The sequence below is a fragment of the Euprymna scolopes genome, chromosome 25 (assembly GCF_053919585.1).
Source record: "Euprymna scolopes isolate OS-2025 chromosome 25, ASM5391958v1, whole genome shotgun sequence".
Taxonomy (NCBI): Eukaryota; Metazoa; Mollusca; class Cephalopoda; order Sepiida; family Sepiolidae; genus Euprymna; species Euprymna scolopes.
Genome location: NC_136506.1, coordinates 104,427,370 through 104,444,135, shown reverse-complemented (window position 1 = coordinate 104,444,135; position 16,766 = coordinate 104,427,370). Strand labels below are relative to the sequence as shown.

General features: G+C 32.4%; 1 pseudogene; it reads left to right on the top strand.

The window, feature by feature from the left end:
- The first annotated feature begins 2,758 nt into the window (after positions 1 to 2,758).
- LOC145247574 (5S ribosomal RNA) lies at positions 2,759 to 2,875 on the top strand (annotated as a pseudogene).
- The last annotated feature ends 13,891 nt before the right edge of the window (positions 2,876 to 16,766 follow it).

Here is a 16,766-nt window from a genome sequence, read left to right as displayed (position 1 = left end):
ACATAAGTCACATTTTTAATATATATATATGTATATACATACGCACATAAAGTTATGAACAGTACATAAGGCTCGAGCAAAGCCGGGCTGAACTGCTAGTATATATATATATATATATATATATATATATATATATATATATATATATATACATATACATATATATATATATATATATATATAGGCGCATAAGCCTGACGAATCCTACAGTGGATGAAACGCAGAATATTCAGTGTAGCTTAATCGCCATATATATTTTATAAATTACTATATATATATATATATATATATATATATATATATATATATATATATATATATATATATATATATGTTCGTTTAAAATTTCCTCGGCAACTCTTATGCCAATCTAGTTAAAAATTCTGTTTGACCAATAAAGTGCCGCGATAGATATATCTATCTATCTATCTATATATATATATATATATATCTTTATATATATATGTATTTATATATATATATATATATATATATTTGTATATATATTTTTTTAGAGAGACATTTTCTTATTATATATCTATCATTATATAAGAAGCTCAATGTAATCACAGAGCAATATAAAGAATAAATGAAAAAAAAGTTCTATTCCAATGGTCAACATTAAGAACTTTGGAATATAACTTTTGTCATTTATTCTGTATATCTTGGCAGTCGTGTGAAAAGCGTATCTTATTTTTCTTTTATTAATATTATTGGAATGTCCACCTTTTCTTTTCTTTGTACATATTTGTGAATTATTCCATGGATTTCGGCTTTTTGGATTATTTTGGACAATCTCCCAATTACGGGATTTCCTTGGATTTTACTTGTGCGAATGGAAATTTAATTATATTCTTGGATTTACACTTTTGGATTTTATCGTCACTGGATTATTTACTTTTCACCAGACTATTCATTCACGTGTAATCACCTTTTCTTCACCATATACCGTCTGCTTCATTTTTGTTATTAAGTAAGATCCTTGACTTGTTGTTTCATCAAATACTTTTGTATGCAAAATCCGATCCCGCATTTTGCTAATTCCTACCCTCTGATGAGAAGGAAAGTATTTCTTCGAAACTCCGCGGATTAAGGACTATCCACTTATCAAGTGTTTCCTTTTCAGATTAAATATGGATTTAACTCTTTTTCAAAGTGTTTTTTAACATGTTTTATTAACTGTTTGCTCATATATATATATATATATATATATATATATATATATATATATATATATATATATATATAAAATTATATTATTGTATTATTATGGACCATCTTCTTCCAATTACGGGATTTCTTTGGATTTTACTTGTACAAATGGAAATTCTTTTAACTTTCTTGAAGTTTTACATTTGAATTTTACCGTCACTGGATTTTTTTATCTTCCACCAGACTATCCATTAATGTGTAATCACCTTTTTCTTTACCATATTCCCTCTGCTTAACTTATTTTGTTTTCAAGTAAGATCTTTGACTTTGTTGTTTCATCAAATACTTCTGCCTGCAAAGTCCGATCCTGCATTTTGCTAATTCCTACACTCTGAGGAGAAGGAGAGTATTTCTTCGAAACTCCGCGGATTAAGGACTATCCATTTATCTAGTGTTTCCTTTTCAGATTAAATATGTTTTTAACTCATTTCAAAGTGTTTTTTAACATATTTCATTAACTGTTTGCTCATATATATATATATATATATATATATATATATATATATATATATATATATATATATATATATATATACGGCATAATGCCTGGTTAGTACCAGGTGGGTGACCATTTGGAAGTAACAGGCGCTGTGTATATTCTCCGCTTATCTCGGCATTTGTCTCATGTCGTCTTGTCCATATATTCTCTTGCCACTGGTATTTAACAATGTCAACTCAGTTGAGGTGTAGTTGGAGATTGCAAACCTTCTACCACAAAAAATTTCACGCGTAGGCATTCCTACCTGGCTATCCATAGTCTGTCAAACACTGAAGGAGCCTGTGACACATATATATATATATATATATATATATATATAATATCCATTTGGAAGTAAAAAATATATCCATTTTGCATTTGGAAACAGACGCATCTCACAGGTAAAGAATACATTTTTATAACATGAATAGGCTTGCTAAATTACTCAAGAGTAGGAAACTATATCTAATATCTGTAACAAAAAAATAGTTCTTGCGATTAAAAAAGGTGGTGTTTAATCAACACTGCTGGGGAGCCATGATTTAATACACCGTTTTATTTTTAAATCCCCAAAAGAGTGTTTCGTGGTAAAAAAAAACAAACTGATCATCCCTTACATTGACATTAGTACTATAGTAAATTCGAGGGAGCAAGTTGATGCATTGATTGCAAGTGATTAAATGGTTTACTGACTAAATAGTTTTCTAACAAATGATAAAAATATAAACATTAAATAAGTTATTTTTTTAATATGATTTTAAACGTTAAAAACTTCCAAAACTATGTGTATATATATATATATATATATATATATATATATATATATATATATACAGAGAGAGAGAGAGAGCACTTATGCTACGTAAACAGCCTATCAATTTAGACTATATTAAACGAGCTATAATACCTACTATATATCTATACATATATATATATGTGTATGCGTGAGTGTGTGTGTGTGTGTGTGTTTGTGTGTGTGGCTTGAGGCAGTTGCTTGTCTAGCACCACTGATGAGCTGTGAAACAGCGAAAAAGTACTGTATGTGGATGACTATATATATATATATATATATACGGCATAATTACGTTGACACACCGGTTCTCGTCAGATCACCGAAGTTAAGCAACGTTGAGCCTGGCTAATACCAGATGGGTGACCATTTGGGAATTCTAGACGCTGTATGTGCTCTCCGCTTATCTCGGCATTGTTTCCAGTCGTCTTGTACCTCAACTTGCGACTGGTATGCAACAATGTTGACTCAGGAGAGACGTGGTTGAGATTGCGCAACTCTTGCCACACACATTTCACGCGCAGGCACCCTTACAGTGGGTATCCATAGTCTGTCAAGACTGAAGGAAGCCTTCATATATATATATATATATATATATATATATATATATATATATATATATATATATAGAGAGAGAGAGAGAGAGAGAGAGAGAGAGAGAGAGAGCACTTATGCTACGTCAACAGCCAATCAATTTAGACTCTATTTATCGAGCTATAATACCTACTATATATCTATACATACATACTATCATATATATATATATATATATATATATATATATATATATATATATATATATATATATATAGGCATGGCTTCAGGCAGTTGCCTGTCTAGCCGCACTGATGAGTTGTGTAAAAACGAAACAGTACTGTATGGTGATGATTATATATATATACATATATATATATGTGTGTGTGTGTGTGTGTGTGTAAAAATGCGTGTGTATCTGCGTGTATAAATACAGCCTTTGTATCTCTTTCTCTTTTCATAGAGTTGGAAAATATGGAAATAGGAAAACAGAAAGAGAGAAACGGAGCGCGACAGGACAGAGAATTTGTGAATGAGGGAAAATTATATTGGTTGATCGGCAGATGCAGTAGACCACGCTTACGCACAGCAGCCAAGGAGGGATTTATTTACCAAACCGGGGAAGTTTGAAATCAAGTACATCATTTTTTCGTTGGTTATTTTATTCTCCCCTCTAACCTCATCCCTCTTCCTATCCATCTTCCTCTCCATTCAAAAACAAATCACTTGAACCAGGAAGCGACCTCTCTCTTGAAGAACTGCAGAGCTCTTGGAAGATTTTCGGATTTTTAACCCGCCTGGTTCCTTATCGATTCGCCGACTGCCTCTTCGCGCTGCTGATTGGTGTTTACGCGTCGCACTGCGCCAAGACGGACCGGGCGTGGCAGTGGTAGCGGTGATTTGGATGATGATTACCTGTCTTTCTTCTCTTCATCCCCATCTTTCTCTTCGACTTCTTTCGGCTTTCTCATCCCTTCTTTCACCCGACTTTTATCAACCGGTTTCTATTAAACTGATTCCGTATCTTCCGTGTCTCACGCCATCCTTTCTTTCTTTCTTTTTTCCGCTTCCTATCATCGGTCCCCATTCGAAATAAACACGTGGACTCGGCCTATTGTCATGCTCCTTCGCCATTCCTGGTATTGCAAAAAAAAAAAAAAAGAAAAAAAAGAAGAAAAAAAACTTTTATCTGTCCCTATGAATAAACATTAAATACAGAGAAAACACGTTTTCTCATTAAAACTATTAAAAAAGCTGCTGAGTGATTTTTAAAAGAAGAAAAGGTTAGGAGGAGGGAGAGGATGGAGGGGCAAATAAGAAGAAATGGGGGATGAGGAGGGAGGAAAAGAAGAAGAAAAAAGGGCGATAAGAAGAACAATAACAACAATGGAAGGATGAGGGAGCAAAAGAAGAAAAGGGGTGAAAAAGGAATCAGAAAGATGAGGAAGAAAAAGAAGAGGGAGATGAGAAATGAGAAGAAGTTTGCAGGAGCAAATAAGGTGAAGATGAAAAAAGAACGAGGAGAGTAAGACGAAGAAGAAGATGGGGAGGAGGAGAGAAAAAATGAAGATGGAAAGGATAAAGAAGAAGAAGAAGAAGAAGAAGAAGAAGAAGAAGAAAAAAAAAATGGGAAGAATTGTTTTTACTTTTTTGTAGATTAATATTTGGATAGCCGACGTTTACAGTAACTGAAGATTGTAACAGCTGCGATGATAAAGCATGATATTAATGAAATAATGTTTCGGATGAAAGGTACTCGTTGCAAAATGACGTCGGGTGCCTTTTTTATATTTATTCTCTCTCTCTTTCTCTCTCTCTCTCTCTCTCTCTCTCTCTCTCTCTTCATCTTTATATATATATATAAATATATATATATATATGAATATTTGTTGATATACATATATACATATATATATATGTGTGTGTATATCAACAAATATTAACAATTATTCTATGGCTACAGACATTAGTGTTACGCAATCCTCAGTGCAGGAAATAAAAATTACTTCTGGTCGAAGGATTCCAACTACGTCAGCCAAACCAACATTGTCATTGCCGTCTAGTGTCTCCCCCTAGGCAACCGCCAATTAATCTTTGAATGCAAATAAAGTTATTTATGAAACCAGCTAAGCGGGCTTCCATCATCCGTGCCTACGAGAGAATTTTAAGAACTTTACTTAAATGTAATTTTACTAAGGAAGTCTTTAATGGAAGATAAGTTAAAGAGATTTTAGGTGCGTTATTTAGATATTACTAGACTCGCCTCTGAAACGATAGTACACTACCCTGCTTGATTTTGTCTTGATTTCTCAGAACATGCAAATAGACATATACTAATTTACGAAATTAATTTATATTTTTTATCTAGATAAAGTTTACTCCGAAATAACCTTATTGTATTTACATTAAATACATTATATATATATATTGAGAAAAATAGAAAAACCGAATGAAATTATTAAAATAATCAACGTTTCGTCCCTATTTTAGAGGACATCTTCAGGATATTGACGTAAAAATGCAAGAAAAGAAAAAGTCATAGGCCATACGAAAAAGAGAACATTGTGCGGAACACGATCACTCGTTTAATTTAGATCATGCGAAAATGATAAAATACGTGATAGATAGAGCTAAAAGAGGACTTTTAGAATCAGCACTAATATTAAACACGAATACTATTACGCAAAGAAAAGGCTTCTAAAAGGCTAAATGCCCCTAGCATAGGAAAAATAATAATCAAAGACAAAATATCAAAACAGATCCTGGTTAACCGTTTTTCCTTAAATATTTCAAGAAAATGATTAAGTTTAGAGAAAGAAGAAAAAAAAAAGTGTACATATTTATTTAACGCATTTTTAAAAATGTATATATAGACATTGAACAACCCACCCTTCCCATACTCACACATATGTTTGTCCTTCCCGACATGGGTAGGATTCAAAAACTGTTCTCTTTTCGTATGGTCTATGACTTTTTCTTTTTTGCATTTTTACTTCAATATCCTGAAGATGTCTCTGAAATAGGGACGAAACGTTGGTTATTTTAGTAATTTCATTCGGCTTTTCTATTTTTCTCAAAACATAACGTCAACCACCGCTGATATTTTTATTTTTATATATATATATATATATATATATATATATATATATATATATATATATATATATATATATATATATATACCTGGATCTACCTATGTATTGAGCATTGTTGAAGTAAATACTGAACATTTACACCTAAAATTATATCTTCGTATATTAACTTATGTAATTAAATTAAGTAATCATGTGTATATATATGTGTGTGTGTGTGTGCGTGCGTGTGCGTGCATATTCTAGCAGGCCGTCTGGCATTGCCCGATCGTACAATACGCTTAAACATGATATTTTAATTTTTTTTTTTTTTTTTTTTGGTATTTTATAGAGTTTATCATCTGTTGAATATTATATATTACGAGGAATAATTTACCCAGTGGACTAATTCGCAAAAAAAAAAAAAAAAAAAAAGATAATAATATTAATTACGTTCTTCTAATTCCGTCTGTGTTTACAATATAACATCAGTTGGGTTTGATGATTTTCAAAATAATCTTTCTTCTTTTCTAGATAAAAAAAAAACAGAATTTTTACAAGAGAATATTTTACGTTATACTGGTCTAGGTTAAACCGGTGTAACGTAAAATATGTCCCTGTAAAAATTCTTTTACATCTATAAAAGAAGGAAGACAATTTTTTAGATCAGATTTTATCGATTTTCGATACTTTTCGAATGAATTTCTGTACAAAACATATCTAAGAACACTGCCAGACATATAAATTAGGTTGGTGCAAAAATAATATCGTGTTCTCACATATGTTACGTTTATATATGGTTTCTGAATTAATTCATTGATATATGTAGCCATGTTATATATCATTTTGAAGCGCATCTTCCGCTCTATTGAATCGTGTGATTCGTTACCGTTCTCGATCTCTTCATTCGGCTTTTTTATGTAGGCTTTTCAACAGCATGGACAAAATTCAAATCCGCACACTTTCCCGGTTTCAGTTCGAACTAGGCCGAAAAGCTGCCAAAACACCTACTGATGTAAATGATGCGTTTGGCCCAGGAATCATTAACGAACGTGTAGCACAACGGTGGTTAAAGACATTTCGCAATTGTGACTAGAGCCTCGAAGATGAACACGGTCACAGCTGGCTGACTGCTGTTGATAACGAACATTTGAAAGCCTTAATTGAAGCCGATCCTCGCAAACCCACACGAGAAGTTGATGTTGAACTCGAATTCGACCACTCAACAGTCGTTCACCATTTCAAGCAAATAGGAAAGTCAAAAAAGTTGGATAAATGGGTGCCGCATGAATTAAACGATGATAAAAAAATCGTCGTTTGGAATGTGTCTTCTACGCTCCTTCTGTGCAACGAAAACGACCGATTTCCCGAGCGGTGTGTGACGTGTGATGAGAAGTGGATCCTCTACGACAAACGGCAACGTTCAGCACAGTGGCTGGATGCCGGCGAAGGTCCACAAAACTTCTGGAAGTCGAAATTGTACCAAAAAACGGTTATGGTGAGTGCTTGGTGGTCTGTGACCGGTCTCATTTATCACAGCTTCTTAAATCCTAACGAAACGATTATATATACACTTGTGCCCGATATTATTCATACCCCTCGGATCTTTGAGATTTCTATAAGAATATTGCTCAAACCAGAAGGTAGACAATATTAAAGGGATTTCAAACAATAAATCAAGCATAAGCATTTAATTTAAACTCAACAAATAAATAAATTATGCAAGTTTGAAACATTATACAAAGAAAAACAATAATGGCACTTGTTCAAAATTATTCATACCTGTCTTACTAATAGTCAATAGCATGCCCTTTATTCTTAATAACTGCCTGTAACCCTTTTGGATATTTATCAACAAGGTTTTTACAAGCATCAACACTGATTTTTGACCATTCTTCAATGCAGTAGTTCTCCAAATCCCTCAAATTTCTAGGTTTCCGCTTTTTAACCTCAGTTTTCAATATGTGCCCGAGGTTTTCGATAGGGTTCAGGCCATTCCAAAACATTAATTTGATTATCCTCAAACCATTTCTTGACTATTTTGGCAGTATGTGTTGGATCATTATCCTGTAGAAGGACCCAGTTTGGTCCTAAATGGAGCTTCTCCGCATCCTGTCTAATGTTTTTCTGGAGTATCTCCAAATATTGCTCCTTCTTCATGGTTCCATCTATCTTGACCAAACTACCTGGACCACTAGCCGAAAAAGAGCCCCAAAACATTAGGCTACCACCACCATGTTTCACCGTGGGTATTGTGTTCTTTGGGTTGTAAGCTTCTCCTTTCTTCCTCCAAACGTAAGAAGCATCCATATGGCCAAACAATTCAATTTTTGTTTCGTTAGTCCACAAAATACTTGAGAAAACTAACTCTGGAGAATTCAAATGGGTCCTAGCAAACTTTAGACGGGCTGCAAGGTGTTTTCCGGTGTGTAATGGAGTTCTTCGTGGTCTTCTTCCTTTCAGACCATTTTCATGCAGAGTCCTTTGCAATGTTTGCCTTGATATTTTTATGCCAGAAGACTCCAGATTTTCTAAAATGTCCTTAGTAGTGGTGGTTGGATTTGCATTAACACTTCTTACAATATTCCTGGTGGCTCAAGCAGACAGTTTCCTTTTCCTTCCTCTACCAATCAAGTTGTTTGTTGTGTGGTGGCTCTGGAATTTTTTGATGATGCTCTGTACTGTTGCTGTAGGGACCTCGAATTTCTTGGAAATTGACTTATAACCTAAACCATCCTTATGTGAATTCACAATTTTAGTCCTAAGATCATTACTAAGCTCTTTTTTCTTCCCCATTCTAATAATTTTTATTCTTTTATTGGTTTTCAGTTGATATCATTTTAATTTCTGAAAAATGCAAAAAACGAAATGAAATTAATCAAAGGTTGTATAAAAGCATTCAAAATAAGAATCTAACAGGAAACACACAGTCAGAAACTCGATTAATACTGAAAAAATAAGGGGGTATGATTATTTTTGAACATTGCAGATTTTATAAATAGCTGTATATTTCTTTTATTACAAGTATCCCGAGATTTTAAAATGACGAAAATGATCAGAAGAGGTTTATTAAGAATATGTATCAATATGGACGTAAACAATAAATTCTTACAAAGTTACACCTAATAAACTCAATTTTCAAGGGGGGTATGAATAATATCGGGCACAAGTGTATATATATATATATAGAGAGAGAGAGAGAGACAGACAGACAGACAGACAGACAGACAGAGAGGGGGGGAGAGAGAGAGAGAAAGAAATATTATTGAATAGCACGGAGTTATTCTGTTTTACAATTTTCCCTTTTATCTTCTCCAATCTCCGAATAGACCTTTTTGTGTTCTCGAAATTGTATCAGTTGGATCCACAATCGCGAGCGCTTTCGACAGAAGTACTTCTAGCAACCTGAGGCATATTGTAGAAATAAATGTAGAAATTGTTTTTTTTAAATTAGGTATATATACATTTTTCCTAGTCACGTGGTAGCTTGTTACAAGTTAGGAGGGCGGACTTTTTTTTTTTTTTACATATATTAAATACATTTATATATACAAATACAGACATATACATATTCAAAAAATTATCCCAAACATTTAAAAACGTTCCGACTGCACTTATAATTAATATTATTTATTTGAGGCTTCTTTGTTTTAATGTACAATGCTTCGGGTATTCTTAGCCTATTTACATTTCTCTCACTCTGCAATACTCTTGTATTTTCTATCATAATTCTTCGAAATTCCGAATGGTGGCAGCCATGTCCCTTTAAATGTTGTGATATGGAACTAGAGTCAGAGAGGTGGAGAGTCAATCTTCGCGACAATGTGTTAGTTTTTGAACCAATGTAGCTACTAATATTGAAGATACGCTCTCCTATTGGGAAGCTTAATTTGTAAACTACATTGGTTCTTTCCAACAGGTCATTTGTTTGCGAAATGTTGTTCACCATTACAAGGCTTGTTGTCTGTATTTTTTATAATATATAATACATTTTATTTTATTATTATTATTATTATTATTATTATTATTATTATTATTATTATTATTATTATTATTATTGGGAGCAACGTATCTATTTAAGAATACTCTCATCGATTTTTTAGTTCTTGTGTAACTGGTTACGGTAATATATATTAACAGGTTGATAATTTTCTTGAATATTACTAATTTGATTCAAATTACTAATGGCTAGTTTTATTTCTTTATCTACAAGATAGTTAGGAAATTGATTATTTACTAACACTTGCTTTATATTTTTTAATTCATTAAAGAATATTTTTGTTGCTGGAGGAAATAACCTTTGCACGGTGTATAAGATTCCTTATTATATTCGTTTTATAAAGGAATGGACATTCACTTTTAAAATTTTAAATACAGGAATTAATGGATGTAGGTTTTTTAAAAACGGAGGTGATACATTCATCGCTACTAGAGTCAATGAGAACGTCTATAAACGAGATTTTATTATTAGTACTTAATTCATATGTAAAGTTAAGAACTGAATTATTCTGAAAGATACCCTTTAATCATTCTATTTCTTCTGTGTTATTGACAAGGATTAGTATATCGTCCACATATTGAACATAAATAGAAGGTTTCTCTATTAAATTAAAAACATTGTTTTCTAGATCAGCCATATAAAAATTACTAAATGTTGGTCCCAATACGGAACCCATGGCCAAGCCATCCACCTGTGTGTATGTATTTCCCAGATGATCCAAAAATGGGACTTTGATTGTACACATTACTAATAATTTTTTTAGGATTACTGAACTCATTTTAAGTGGAGGAAGGGTCGGATTGTTATATATGTTCTCTATGATAATTTCAATGGTTTCGTTCGCTGGTATATTTGTAAATAGATTTTCAACATCTAAAGAGGCGGTGATTTTATTGTCGATTTTAGTTACTTGTAGAATCTGCATGTTCTTCCGTAGATTTTACACTGTATTTACAAGGTCAATACGGTGTGATCAGTTCGTTGATTTTTTTTTTAGTTAGGTTATATATTGATGTTGTCACCTGTGAAATTATGGGACGAAGTGGGAAATTAGCTCCATATCACAACATTTGAAGGGACATGACTGCCACCATTCGGAATTTCGAAGAATTATGGTAGAAAATACAAGAGTATTGCAGAGTGAGAGAAATGTAAATAGGCTAAGAATACTCGAAGCATTTACATTAAAACAAAGAAGCCTAAAAAAAATAATATTAATTATGAATGCAGCCGGAACGTTTTTAAATGTTTGGGATAAATTTTTGAATATGTATATATATCTTTTTGTATATATAAATGTATTTAATATATGTAAAAAAAAAAAAAACTCCGCCAACCTAACTTGTAACAAATTACCACGTGACTAGGAAAAAACGTATAAACACGTAATTTATAAAACAATTTCTACATTTATTTCTACAATATGCCTGAGGATGATAGAAGTACTTCTGCCGAAAACGTTCGCGATTATGGATCCAACTGATACAATTCCGAGAAAAACACAAAAATGACTATTCGGAGATTGGAGAAGATAAAAAGGAAAATTGTAAAACAGAATAACTCTGTGCTATTCAATAATATTTGTCTAAATGAGAAAATGCTGCCTAAATATACACAATATATATATATATTTTTTTCTCTCACTGGTTTTCCAACTGAAACCAAAATTCCCCTCTTCCCTCATTCGTTTCTTAGCTTTTAATTTATCATTCTGACGTTTCCTCTTAGAGGGTCAGACGATAAGGCCTTAAGGAAATCTTAACGATTCCACCTGCCCGTTTTTTTGTTTCTTTGATCTTTTTGATTTAAATTAAATTATGTTTCCTCTGAAATTTCTCCTTCCATTTTGCTGTACCAAGAATTTACTTACATATATATATATATATATATATATATATATATATATATATATATATATATATATATATATATAAAATAAAAAGTACAATTGAATTCATCAAAATGATCCAAGATGGTAAAAATAAGTATATTATAAATATTAAAGAATTAATATTTATAAAGTAACCTCAACCAGATGTAAAAGCTCGATAAAACCAAATAGGAGATAGAGCTTATAATAAGAGCAAATAGTTAATTAAAAACACTTTGAAAAAGAGTTAAAACATATTTAATTTGAAAAGGAAACATTTAATAAGTGGATAGTCCTTAATCTGCGGAGTTTCAAAGAAATACTTTCCTTCTCATCAGAGGGTAGGAATTCGCAAAATGCGGGATCGGATTTTGCATACAAAAGTATTTGATAAAACTACAAGTAAGTCAAAGATCTTACTTGATAACATATATATATATTTAAATATGTATCAATAAAAAATCAATACGAAAAATATATGAATGTTTATATCTTTTCTGTACTTATTTCCTGTGTGTTGACGTGTAGGAATACAAAAAGATATATATATATATATATATATATATATATATATATATATACATATCCATCTAAGATAGCACGTAGATAGTCAGATTAGTTATAAATTTAGAATGTACAATGTCTCTTATTAAATTCAAATAACACCATTTGGAAAGAAATTGCCGTAATACTTAGTCGTAGTTTAATTTACAAACACCAAATCTCAATTGAAAAATTACATTTCATTTCAAATATTAATATCACTCACTATTTTGCGTCGTTGTTCTCTAATTTATTTCTTTTAAAAAAAGGTCGAGAAATCTGAAAGAAAAAGCAAAAAATGGTGAACGTTTATTTTAGAAAAGGGGGATTACTCCGTCTGTGTCTATAGAAATTACTGTTTGATTATGCGGATTGTTCTGCCAAGCCGTCAAGCTTGCATAGGCACGTTTTATTTGTCAGACCGTGAAATGAACAGCTTTCCGAGTCACTAGCTTACTTTAAACTCGGGAACGTATATATCAGGTCAGCAAACATTGTCACACCAGGGTATATTCCCTCACTTATCAAATGTTTGCTGACTAGAAGTTGTAGAAAAAAAGCCACTTTCACAATGTTAGGAATAAACGTATATGTTCCTGTAAGTATCTCTGAATAGTACTTTCAATCCAAAAATCTTTGGTTAATATGGCATGTGCAACTCTCCTCAATGGTCTTTAAATTTAGCCTATCTTTTTGTAGTGTTACAATTGCTTATTATGGGTGTTTCCCCGCCCCCAGAATAAAAACTCCTTTTTTTTTTAACTCAACAAGTTTAAGAATTACGAACACGGGAGTAGCACGATTAAAACAAGCGAGATTTAGACTCCAAAATTTGTTTTTCTGCATCACAATATACTTTAGCTAACGATTAACATTAGCAATGCATGAGCATTTTAAACGCACTTTGTCACACGAGATTTGTTCCACAAGTAAAGGCTTCTATTATTTTAACTCAAAATGTTGAAGAATTACGAAGACTGGAGTGGCATCATTAAAACGAGTCAAATTTGTGCTCCAGAATTTATTTTTCCACATAGTCACCAACATTCTCCATGCATTCTTGCCGGTGATGAATGATGGTTGTGCATGGGGGGGAGCAATTTTTCATATGAGGGTTGCTTCAAAAGTACAACTTCCATATTTTTAAGTATCAAAATTAAAGAGCAACACGTTTTTTGTGTGCGTGTTAGATGACATCATCTGTTTTGAAACATTGCATTTGGTATTTGATCTCGTTTTCTTAAGCGATGAAAGGGTAATTCTGTTTTCTTAGAATGTCGTCGCCCTCCTTTTTTCAATATACAGGGTGTCACAGAAGTCGCGCACCATGTAGATTTATATAAAAACAAATATGAAAATCAATGAATATCAATTTTATTAATCAAAATCACAATAGATGCTCAAATTGTTCACCTTCAGCCTGAATACATGCATCGATAAATATAAATATATGGTGCGCGACTTCTAAGCCAAATAAAATCTGAAACAAAAAAATATAAATATAAATATATGGTGCGCGACTTTTGGGACATATATATATATATTTGTTTACTGTTTCTTGGGGAAAGAATTCCAACAAAGTGCTCGATTACAAAGAAAACATTTCAATATAAGAGCTTATCATTTATTTATTAAAAACTGTACAGAAGAAAGTCAGAAAAACATTGGTACCGTCGGTTTTACATTGGGGCAGTTAATGGTAAATAATGGTAATATATAATAATGTTCATTTAAACTTTATTATAGCTGGTCTGTCCATATTTCTTAATATCAATTTTTCAATAAAAAAAATTTTTAATTTCAAATAAAACTGGGGACCAAAAGTTTAAAGAATTAACAAGGTACATTAATTACCTCCCTTCGATCCTTAGAGAAATAATCGATTAAGCCATGCCAATTAAGAACAGAATAGGATGAAATAAATTTAAACATATATTTACTAAAAATATATTAAATAAAGAATTGAAAAATTGATATTAAAATAAAATATAGAAATAGGGACAGACAAGCTATCAAAAGCCTTTGCCATGGCATAAGGGTCTACTTCACAAAATTTCCAGCTACGGTATAACTGGAAATGTTTTCTCAATCATTAAATCATTTCTCTCCGATAGGCTCATAAGAGTAGTGGTAGATGGACAAAAATCGGAGGCCTGCAATATAAATGCTGGAGTCCCTCAGGGGTCAATCCTGGGCCCAACTCTCTAACTGATCTACATCAATGACCTCCCTAAATGCATACTTAAATCATTCGTTGACATCTATGCTGATGACACGACCATCTACGGCAACACATCAAAGGCTGTAAATGACAAAGTTCTCTCTGATTCTCTCTCCTCTGATCTCGAGCGCGTGGTTCAGTGGGGGAAGATGTGGCTGGTTACCTTTAATGCATCCAAAACCAAACTCCTATCCTTACATCATCAACGCTCTGATCCCCATCTGGCATCAACTGTGATGCATGGCTCTCGTCTGGGTGAGGCCCCGTGTTTTGACAAGCTTCTGGGTTTGACCTTTACTCCTGATCCGAAATGGAACACGTACATCAAGTCTGGAAAGATGGTGGGATCCTTCTACCGCTCCAGAAGATATCTCACTACTGATGCAATTCTCTCTATATATAAAAGCCAAGTACGTACAAGGATGAAATACTGTTGCCATATCTGGGCAGGAGCTGCTAAAAACAGCCTATCCTGCCTTGACAGAGTACAAAATAGACTTCGTGGCTTAGTGGGAGATGCCCTTTTCTCTACCCTGCAACCTCTCTCCCACAGAAGAGACGTTGCAAGCCTATCCTTGTTTTATCGTTATTTCCATGGCAGGTGCTATTCTGAACTCCAATCTCTTGTCCCCCCTCGCCAATCTTTCACGAAAACCACCCGTCGAGCTGAATCCACTGTGAAAAATTTCCCCCACTCTATATCTGTGCCTAAATCAAAACGCGCATTCCATGAACAAAGCTTCTTTCTTAGAACTGCACGCCTGTGGAACTCTGTTCCGTCTGCCTGCTTCCCACCGGACTGCAACTTGGATGTGTTCAAGTCCAACGTTAACAAATTCCTAATGAACCGCCCCCTTAAGTAAACACTTCATCAAATCTCCACCCTAACGTTATGTACTTGCAATAACCCTTGTCCCTGAGTGGCTTCCGGGCCTTGATAAGTGGTGATCACTGTGTAAAATATATATATATATATATATATCGTGTGTGTGCGAATTATAACATATTATATATGTTTAAACCAAGCTTAAATGATATTTTCGAAATCGTACAAAACATGTTACACGTATTGTATAATATTTATTGTAAAACAAATTTCTTAAACAGGCGACACTGGTCTAATATGAACTCGTAATTAATATTTCAAAAAAAGCATTTTTTATGTTTTAAAATTGGAATCCCAATGAATAGAGCGACTTTATTTACGGAGGTGCATTTTTTTAATGAATGGGCATACATGAATAAATGCAATAGGATTCAGGCGGAGAAATAGAGCATTTGCATTTTTCAATATTTCAGAAAACAAAAACCATCAATCTTGTGCGTTTCTCTTCTTCGAAAATTTCATTGATATATGATTTACATCTGCATATATATATATATATATATATATATATATATACATATATTTATACATATATTTATGCATATATATATATATATATATTTATACATATATTTATGCATATATATATATATTAATACATATATATATTTATACATATATCTATACATATATATATATATATTTATGCATATAAATAAGTCCTCGCGCGAAAGAGCAGGACACAAAATGTTTTAAATAATAATAGAATAACAGTAACAAAGACTTTCGCTGGCGAGGACTACTATTGACCGTAACCAGTTATACAGTCCTTTTGAAATTTCCATCTCTATTTTTCTCGTTATGTACTGAATATTTGTAAATGAAACCTATATGAAATATTTTCCTTATTAAATTTTAAAGATGTTCTATTCTGAAAGAAGTTTTAAAAAATTTAATCTAAAAAAATTATTATAAAGTTTTTGTTAAAAAAATTCAGATTTCTCATTATTCAGACTTGTATTACAAAGAGGGGGTTGCAAAAAATGAGTTGTGGTGTGAGGAGAAATAAAAACTGAAACAGAGAGAATATTCAGACCTGTAATAATACAAAGAGGGGGTGCAAAAATGAGTTGTGGTGTGAGGAGAAATACAAACTGAAGTAGAGAGAAATAAAGAGTTTTAGAATATAATGTTAAAAAGATAAGATACAAGTTAAAAAAG